Raw genomic sequence first — 8597 nt, 5'->3', positions numbered from 1 at the left:
TCCCTCCCAGGCAGGCATCATCCCTTCCCACCATGGCACCTGGTACAGCCATCCGCTCATTCCCGCTGCCCAAGCCTCCCCGAGCTCCTGTCAAATCTGTCCCTAACAAAGTTTATTTTCAAGAAGCCAGGCCTGTGACTCTCAGAACATCTTAAATTAAAACTTTGACAATGATTTATATGACAGATTCCTCACTCATGTGGTCGCAGACTGAAAGCCAGGGCTGCTTTCCGAGTGAGCCACCCGTGCCGTTCCCGAGGGTTCATGCTTGGTTCAAGCCCTACCGTCGCCATCTTGAAATTCTTGATCATTCAGAAAAAAGGATCCTGCGTTTTCATTTTGCTCTAGACCCTGCAAAGTACTTAGCTGGCTCTGCTGCTTTTAAAAGACAGCCCTGTTATCCCTACTCCTGGGACTTTTGGGGTAAAGGGCTGAGTCCAGGTAACTGCTGTGTGATCTGGGAACAGCTCCCTGAGCAGAGGGAATAGTCAGTAACCACTGAGTGGAGGGTGAGTGTGTGCTAGGCATGCTCACACACACACACACACACACACACACACACACCACATATGTCAGCATCTGTGTTCAAAGTAGTCAAAACCCAGCAGGGGGATTCACTGGCCCACTGGATCGTAAGGGTAGAGGTGCTGGCCCCGGCTGGGGCACAGTCTCCGGGACACTATCTCTTGGTCCTGCCCTTGGCTGTTTCTCAGGCAGTGTTTCCTCTCAACTCCCAAAGCTCTGGGTTGACATTACTAATAGTTTAGCAAGCTCAGGGGAGACTTTCTCCCCTCAAATTCCCACTAAAGTCAAGTCTCAGTCACAAGCCCGCCCCTGTACCCCCCACTAAGCCAGAGGCTGTGATAGTCTCACTGTCAGGGCCAGTCCCCTGCCCACTCGGAGCTGGCGTCAGCAACACCTTCACCCGTGGGTGTACACCCAAGCTTCACCCGTCACCAGGCCCGGCAGTAGTGACACTCTCGTTGGCAGACTTGGGTCATGTTGGGGGGGGGGGGCTCCAGAGGGAAGTTGGGGTGATGTTCTCAGAGAGAAGAGGAAAGTGGGTGCTGGATGAGCATAAACAACCCATGAGCACCAAGTCTTCTCCCTGCCTCTCTCCTGACTGCCCCCTCTGTCTGGGCAGCCTGAGAACCCCCTTGGCCAGAAAGGGCAGTGCTGGGGACCTAGCAAAAGAGGACGGTCTAGGAAATACTACAGGACACTCAAGGGACAGGCCAAGACACATGGTCAGTGTAATCAAGGCAGAGGAGAATGTGGTCTAGGTCAGGTGGACATTCTGCATAATTCCCCCCAGAGGGAGGCCTTGCCTAGCGCGACGGGAACTGGAGGTGGTCTGGCGGCTACAGGTGCTCGGTCACTGCCAAGCACTTGGCGTGGATCAGCTCATTGACTTACCAGATGAGGAAGCTGAGGCTTTGGAGAAGTTAAATAAGGGGCCCAAGATCAGATAGTTCGAAAGGGGCAGAGGGTGTATGCAGTCTACCAAACTGAGCATCCTGGCTGGGAGGACTCAGGGACTCTGTCATGTTCCTAATCTAAGGCCCCACCAACCTGAACACAAGTCTAATGAGAGACGATAACAAGGAGCAAAGTGGAAGGCTGGGGGCCGAGGGACTATCAAGCACCCCCACCGGTCTTCCCTCCCCTGAAGGAAATCGCTGTTCAGGCAGTGTCTCCCACAGACATCCTTAGAAGATGATTCTCAGGGCCTGTCCTGGCTCTGTTGTGAGACTCTCAGGGGCCACGACACGCTGCTGGAAGAGGGAGTTTAGAAGTTGGCTGTGGCTTGCAAACCCCCAAGTCTCATCCTACAGGTCCCAATCCATGATTCTCCCAGGAGAGGCTGGCTGCGCAGTTGCAAGGGAGAGTGAAGTCATTCAGGGCCACCCTTCCCCATACCCCGGACTCCTCTGGTGAGTCGAACACCGTGCTAAGTACTTTAGGAGGTCAGAGGGAAATGTGACACAATCCTGCCCCACTCTCTCCCCTTGGGAGAAAAAGTCAGTCATGGCAGGAAGCAAGTCCTGCTGCTTGAAGAGAGGGCTGCAAGCCGCTGGTCAGGTGGCCACACAAGTGCATTGTGCACATGGCAGCTGCCCCAGAGGTGGTGGGGGCCGGGGCCAGGGGAGTGCAGGGGATAGCCATGGATGTGAGGTCAGAGACCACACCAGCAGGAGCCAGGGTGTCTATGAATTACTGGGGAAATTATGACAACAGAGATGAGGGGTACACACCTAATCCAGACACACAAGGAGTGAAACTTCTCACCCAGGAGCGGTCTCCGAATGGCTGTATTCATAAAGGCCTGTGGAGCCAACTGGAACATCTATTTTGGTAGCTCAACCTCTATTTTTGAATTGAACTCCCAAGGTAGCTTGTTAAAGACCTTTTAGAAAGCTCCATGTGTATTTTAATTTTTTTTCTCCCATCTAAAGACAAACTCTGGGCCATTGTAGAGTCTGGGTATTTTTCCTTTCACTAGATTTTTAGCTTGGGCTCTGGGATTGCTGGTTCTGGTTAAAAAAAAAAAAAGTTTTGCCAGACTGATTTTTTTTTTAATGATGTACATCTCTGGACATTTTAAAAACCTGCACACAATGTTTACCATGGTTAGTTAGGAAGTAATTTGTGGATGTAACTACAAGAAACTTATTTCAAGAGCATGATTACTTGAGATTTTTTTTATTACTCAAGATCACCACCCTGGGGTCTCCCTGGTGGCGCAGAGCCTAAAGACAGAGCTATCAAGCTATTGCCAGCCACTGCAGCACAAGTTCAATGCCGAGCCAGGGAGCAACCCACATGGCACAGCAGACCTCTCCTGTCTCCCTGCTGCTCCCCTCAGCAGTGGATTTCAGTAGATCTGCCTGTTCTGCTCCCCACTCTGTCTCTGGTGAATCCTTTCACCTCCCACACCTCTGGCTTACACCCCAGTTCTTGTATGCATACATAAATAAATCTTTAAAAAAGGAAAAAAAGATCACCACCCTGATTATATCAAAGTTTCTTTATGAGTTTGTGATATTTCTTTTTTTAAATAATGAAAGAAAACATATGTGCTAAGCCTATGTAGTGCTTAGGATATCTTTCAAGGAGCCGATTTAAACAGATGATGCCTGAAAACATTAATAGGGGAAAAGAAGGAAAAAAGTCAAACAGGTAAGAATGATGCAGCCCCCTCCCTCTCCAGAACCTTCCTTCCAGAACAAAGGAGAAACTTGTTTTTCTTTTTCTGCCTCAGAAACCAGAAAGAAATGGTCACTCCTCAGTCAGCGCCTTCCAAAACAATTGCAGCACACCCCCAGCTTTCCAAGTGCACATAACTCAATGACCTTGTAAAATTTGGAATAAATAAATCTGGCTGAGTCTCACCAATTTTCCCCTAGGACTGACAGTGTCAGCAGTTCCAAGTGTGACACCCCCCACTCCCACCCCGCTTCTGAAAGATCACAGGAAAGAGAGAGAAGAAGCCTCCCAGGTTGCATTTCTCCAAGCAAATGGGCATATTCGCCCCTCGGGGAACAGAGCAAGCTTCGTCAACCAAGGCGACCAGAATGTGATCCACAGACAGAGCAGCCCTGACATGGTTTTCCTGCCTCTGCCAGCCTCATGAGTCCCATTGGTGAAGGTGCTCTGTTGCTAAAAGCTGAGTGTCTCTTCCACCTGGCACTGCCCGCGACCCAGTGCGCATGCCTGACCTCAGACCTGGGGTCTCCACTGGGCGCAGGGCAGGTACCAGTCCTGCCTGTGGGCTACATCCTGCTTTCATTACACCCTCATAATAGCAGGGCACACCTCAAGGCAGGTAGGAACACTGAGTTTAGAAACCAACGTCATTTTGTTCCCAACGTCATTACTCTGCCTAGCCAGCACCTAGTCTCCAATTCTAGCACGAGTTCAGACTTAAACTCATGAACAGCTCTGAAATATTTCTTGGGGAGCTCAACGGGTGCTCCATGGTAACACCAGCTTCCTATCCAAATTCCAAGGGTCAGTTTGAGATTTGAAATAAGCCAATTCAAAAAGGCTACAAACTAATGAGTCTAACTACATGACATTCTAGAAGAGTCTAGGGAGACAGTAAAATGAGCAGTGGTTCCAACAGAGGATTTCAGGACATAAAATATTTTGCAGGACATCATAATGATAGGCACATGTCATTAGCCACTTGGCCAAACCCAAAGAACGGTACAACACCAAGAGTGAACCTTGATGGAAAATATGGGGTTGGGTTACAATGTGAGAATGTAGGATCATCAACTGTTACACACGCTTTACTCTGGTGGACAGTGTTGATAGTGAAGGAGGCCACACATGTGTGAGGTCCTGGGGTACAGGAGAAATCTCCACCTTTCCCCTTCATTTTGATGTGAACTTAAAACTTCTTTTTTAAAAAATTAAACCTTAAAAACAAATCATTATATAAGAAAATATAAATAACATAATTGCAAGTGGGGGAATTTTATCCATTTTTTAGTAGTTGAAAATATTATTTGTAATGAATTGAGATAAATGAAAAAGTCCCTCAGATCTTTTCCATCCTTATGTTGATCTTATGAGTAAGAAATGTGGGCATTTGAGTTTATCTGGCTTTATCCAACTTCTCCTTTTGGTATCTGATTGTTCTGACTTTAGAGAGAGGTTCCTTTTTCTTGTCCAAGAAAATAAACCCTAGATATAAACATGTTCTAAACAGTGTTTCTCAAACTTTAATAAATATATATGAGTCACCCAGGAGTCTCGCTAAAATGTAGATTGGGATTCCATAGATCTGCAGTGGGGCCTGCCACTGTGCCTTTCTACCGCCTTCCCAAGTGCTACTGGTGTATCTGGTCCAGGGACCACATTTTGAGTAGCCAGGCTCTGGAATACAGAATAAAGGAATGTTACAATGTAGCCCTGGAGGCAAAGAGATGAGAATCATACCAAACTCTAATTTGGAAAATAAATCAGAAAATTATCTGGAATGACATATTCCAAAATGGTACAGAAATAGTGTGGTAATGAGCAATTTACAAACTCTCCTTTATGCCTATCTAGATTTTCAAATTTATTTATTCCAAACACACAATATTTAGGCTATAAGTAAGTTTAAAACTCTGTGAATGAGGATCTCCCTGGTGGCACAAGGGTTTAAGACGCAACCTGTGAAGCTAACCACAGCCACTGCAGCACAAGTTCGATCCCCAGCCAGGGAGCTACCCACATGGTACAGAAGACGCCTCCGCTCTCCCCGCTGCTCCCCCTAGCAGTGTATTTCAATCAATCTGCCTGTTCTGCTCCCCACTCTGTCTCTGGTGAATCCTCTCACCCCCACACCTCTGGCCTATACCCCAGCTCTTTTATGCACAAATAAATAAATCTTTAAAAAAAAAAAAAACCTCTATGAATGAATCAAGAAAAATCTAAAATACACATATTTTTTAAATAAATCATTTATCAGAAACTGACAGAACATTGGCTCATCCTGTCTTTGCAATTCTGAATGGAAAGGGCTCCCACTTTTTCCCGGCATGTAGCCCAGTGCCTAGCACAATGTAGACACTCAACAAGTATGGGAGGAAATAGAAAAGGGGCTGGGAGGTAAGCGGAGAGGAGGGAGGGGTTCGTATCACCTCTTTCTAATTTGATCCAGGGCTCCAGGTTTATCTTCATCACTACAGACTCTGAGTCCAAGCCACTTTTAGCAAAGGGCTTCAGAGCTTGCCACCCCAGCCCCCGCAACAGCTCTGAGTCCACTAGGGTAGAGGCCCACGGGACCCCAAGGACAGCAGCCATCTGCCATCTCTTTTGTTTACTCAGAGGCAGGCACTGGGGCAGCCACCAGGAACCACGAGCAAACCTGGAAGCGGCACAGTCGCCAGCCTGTCACAGCAAATCACATCAAGCCACTCACCCCAGGGAGCGGCCCTGGGCCTCTCCCAGAGGCTGGGACACACCAATGCCAGGAAAGCCAGGACAGCCTGTGCTGCCACACGGGGCCCCTGATGCAGCTGCTAGGGACCTGGGCTCGAGAAATGCCACCTCCCTCCCCTGCCCTCCAGGACACTGGGCAGGGCACCCCCAGCATATCCAGAAGGGCAGGCCCTTTCCCAAGGCCATTCTGATCCCTTACATCTGGGAAGGCCTTTCCTGGGTAAGAAGCCTTGGCTCCTCGCTCGCCCTCATGCCAGCACACAGGTATGCAGGGCTGGGTCTGGTCATTCCTCAGCAGAGGAAACTGAGGTTCAGGCAAAGGAAAAGAAGGAATTAAGTAGACCAAAGATACCTCGCTGCTGCGTGAAGGGCTTTGAGGAATATTAGCAGAGTGGAGCACAACATTTATTGTGCCCCCGATATCCAGGACTTCGAGTCTGTCTGGAGCACGGGGTCAGCAACCAGGAAGCCTCTTCCATCTGTCGTCTCTGCAGTGATACCTGCAAAGGGTCCCTCGGGGTTCTGCCAGAACTGCCCCAAACAAGGGAGAACACACTCGATCCAGGGTGGGGTATCCAGGCGTGTGGCCCCACTATGTGGGGACCTGGCACACTTCGAGGGATGGGCCTGTTGGGGCCTCAGTCAGGACAGCTTCAGGGCAACAACTGCTCTGCAGAGAGTCTGGCCTGAAGGCAGAGGAAACTGAGGTTCAGACAAGGGAAAAGAAGAGAATTAAGTAGCCTAAAGGTACCTCACTGCTGCATGAAGGGCTTTGAGGAACACTAGCAGAGCGGAGGTGAGGGCCTCAGAAGCCCCTGATCTTCAGGACTTTGCACTTAACAGGCAGAGGCGGTTTCCTGGGACTGCCACACCCCCCAGTGGCCAGCTTTCCTCAGTGTCTCGCTCCTCCCCCAGGCTCTCCCAGAAACCACCAGTTACCTCCTGCCCCAAACAAAAGGACCCTGAGGGAAAAGGGAGGGAGGGAACAGTCACCCCAAACCAGCAATAATTCTTCATCCACCCAACAGGGACTTCCTGAGGCCCAGCACTGGGCCTAACTCTGTGAAGTTTGGGAGCCATAGCCCTGCATGCCATGGGCCCCAGTCCCAGTCCACTGGGAGCTGGGAGACCAAGACACTCAGTGGGGACAGACACCCACAGGTACATAAGAGGTGCGACATGATCTTGGCAGCCGAGCATGCCATGAAGAGGAGAAAAGCAGTGTGGGCTGAGGAGACAGAAGTGCTACTGAGGGTGGCTCGCCTGGAAGCTCCTCTGAGGCAGGCCCCTGGAGGTAGGGTGGCCTGCGGGCAGAGCCAGGCCAGAAGCTGAGGGGAGAGTATTCCAGGGGCAGGGAAAGGCAGAGGCCAACAGTCCTGGGGCAAAGGCAGGCCTGGTGTGTCAGAAGCAAGAAAGGAGGCCAGTGTGGCTGGACCATGGGGACGGGGGAGAACACAAGCTGAAGAGACCATGCAGGCCAGATCAGGCCCTGAATGCCAAGGTCAGGATTTGGCTTTGATCCTGCATGACATGGGAAGCCACGAGAGGGTTCTGATCAGGGAAGTGACATCTGAATTGGGTTTTTAAAGGATCGCAAAATATTTAAAAATTGCTATGAGCAGCAGGTATTCATGGGGCACTTACTACATCCCAGGCCTGTGCCCTCAGCACACATTACCTGTGCCACAGCAAAAGTAGGTAATGTGTGTGTGAACACATTACCTACTTTTGCCCTCCAAACCCCTGGGACACTGAGGGCCTGATTCCCTTGCCCTGTTTCAGGGCAGGAGACTGAGGTCTGAAGGATGATGTGCCGCAGGTCTCAGAGCGGTAAGCGCAAAGCCAGGTCTTGAGCCGGTGGATCCAACTCGGATCCCCAGGGTTTCGCTGGCCTGAGTGCTGGGGGCACGTGTTACACTTCTCACTCCTGCCACTGGCCCTGCAACACGGCTGGCTGCTGTCCGTTCCCGACAGCCCATGGGACTTCTCAACCTTGTCAGTGGAGACACTGGGAAAGCCTGGGGGGAGATGACCCACCATCATGCCAGCAGCCATATGGCTCTGGGCCGGTTGCTGCCCTTGCTGGACCCTAGCTCCCGTCTCTGTGCGTGGGTATCCTGGGTCCTCCCGTGGGAGCTACGTGGAGGACACTGAGCTGCAGGGTCCAGCAGCCATCACGGCAACTATTCGCCCCCAAAGCTTTGGGAGTTGTGTTCCTCTAGGGAGCTGGTGAAATGTGTTAGGCCAGCGCACCCCAGAAAGAGGGGGCAAGTACTGTGCCTCCAAGAAAGAGCTGTAGCAAACCAGCCTGCAAGGGAAGGATGGGGGGAGGACACAGCTATAGGAAGGTTGTGGAAGGACTAGGCAAGGTACAGAGCCAGCCCCGTCCTGTCCCTCTTCAGCCAATAAACATGCCATGGAGAGAGGCTCTGTCTCCTGTGCAGGCAGTGTGCTTCTGCCAAGAGGCCTCCCACCACCCATGTGTGCAAACCCTGAAGCTCTGCCATTGACAGCTGTTCCGTCCAGCTGAGTTGTCATCTCTCATAGTCAAGGTCTCCCTGTTTGTTAAGCCTTAAAAGAAAAAAGTAAAAGTGAGATTTGAGCACCTTTAAAAAATTAAAACATTTTTTTAAGTGAATGAAAAGAACTTAAAACAGGGT

This window comes from Talpa europaea (assembly GCF_964194135.1).
Source record: "Talpa europaea genome assembly, chromosome: 16".
In the NCBI taxonomy this organism is placed as follows: domain Eukaryota; kingdom Metazoa; phylum Chordata; class Mammalia; order Eulipotyphla; family Talpidae; genus Talpa; species Talpa europaea.
Note: the sequence above shows the minus strand (reverse complement) of the source record.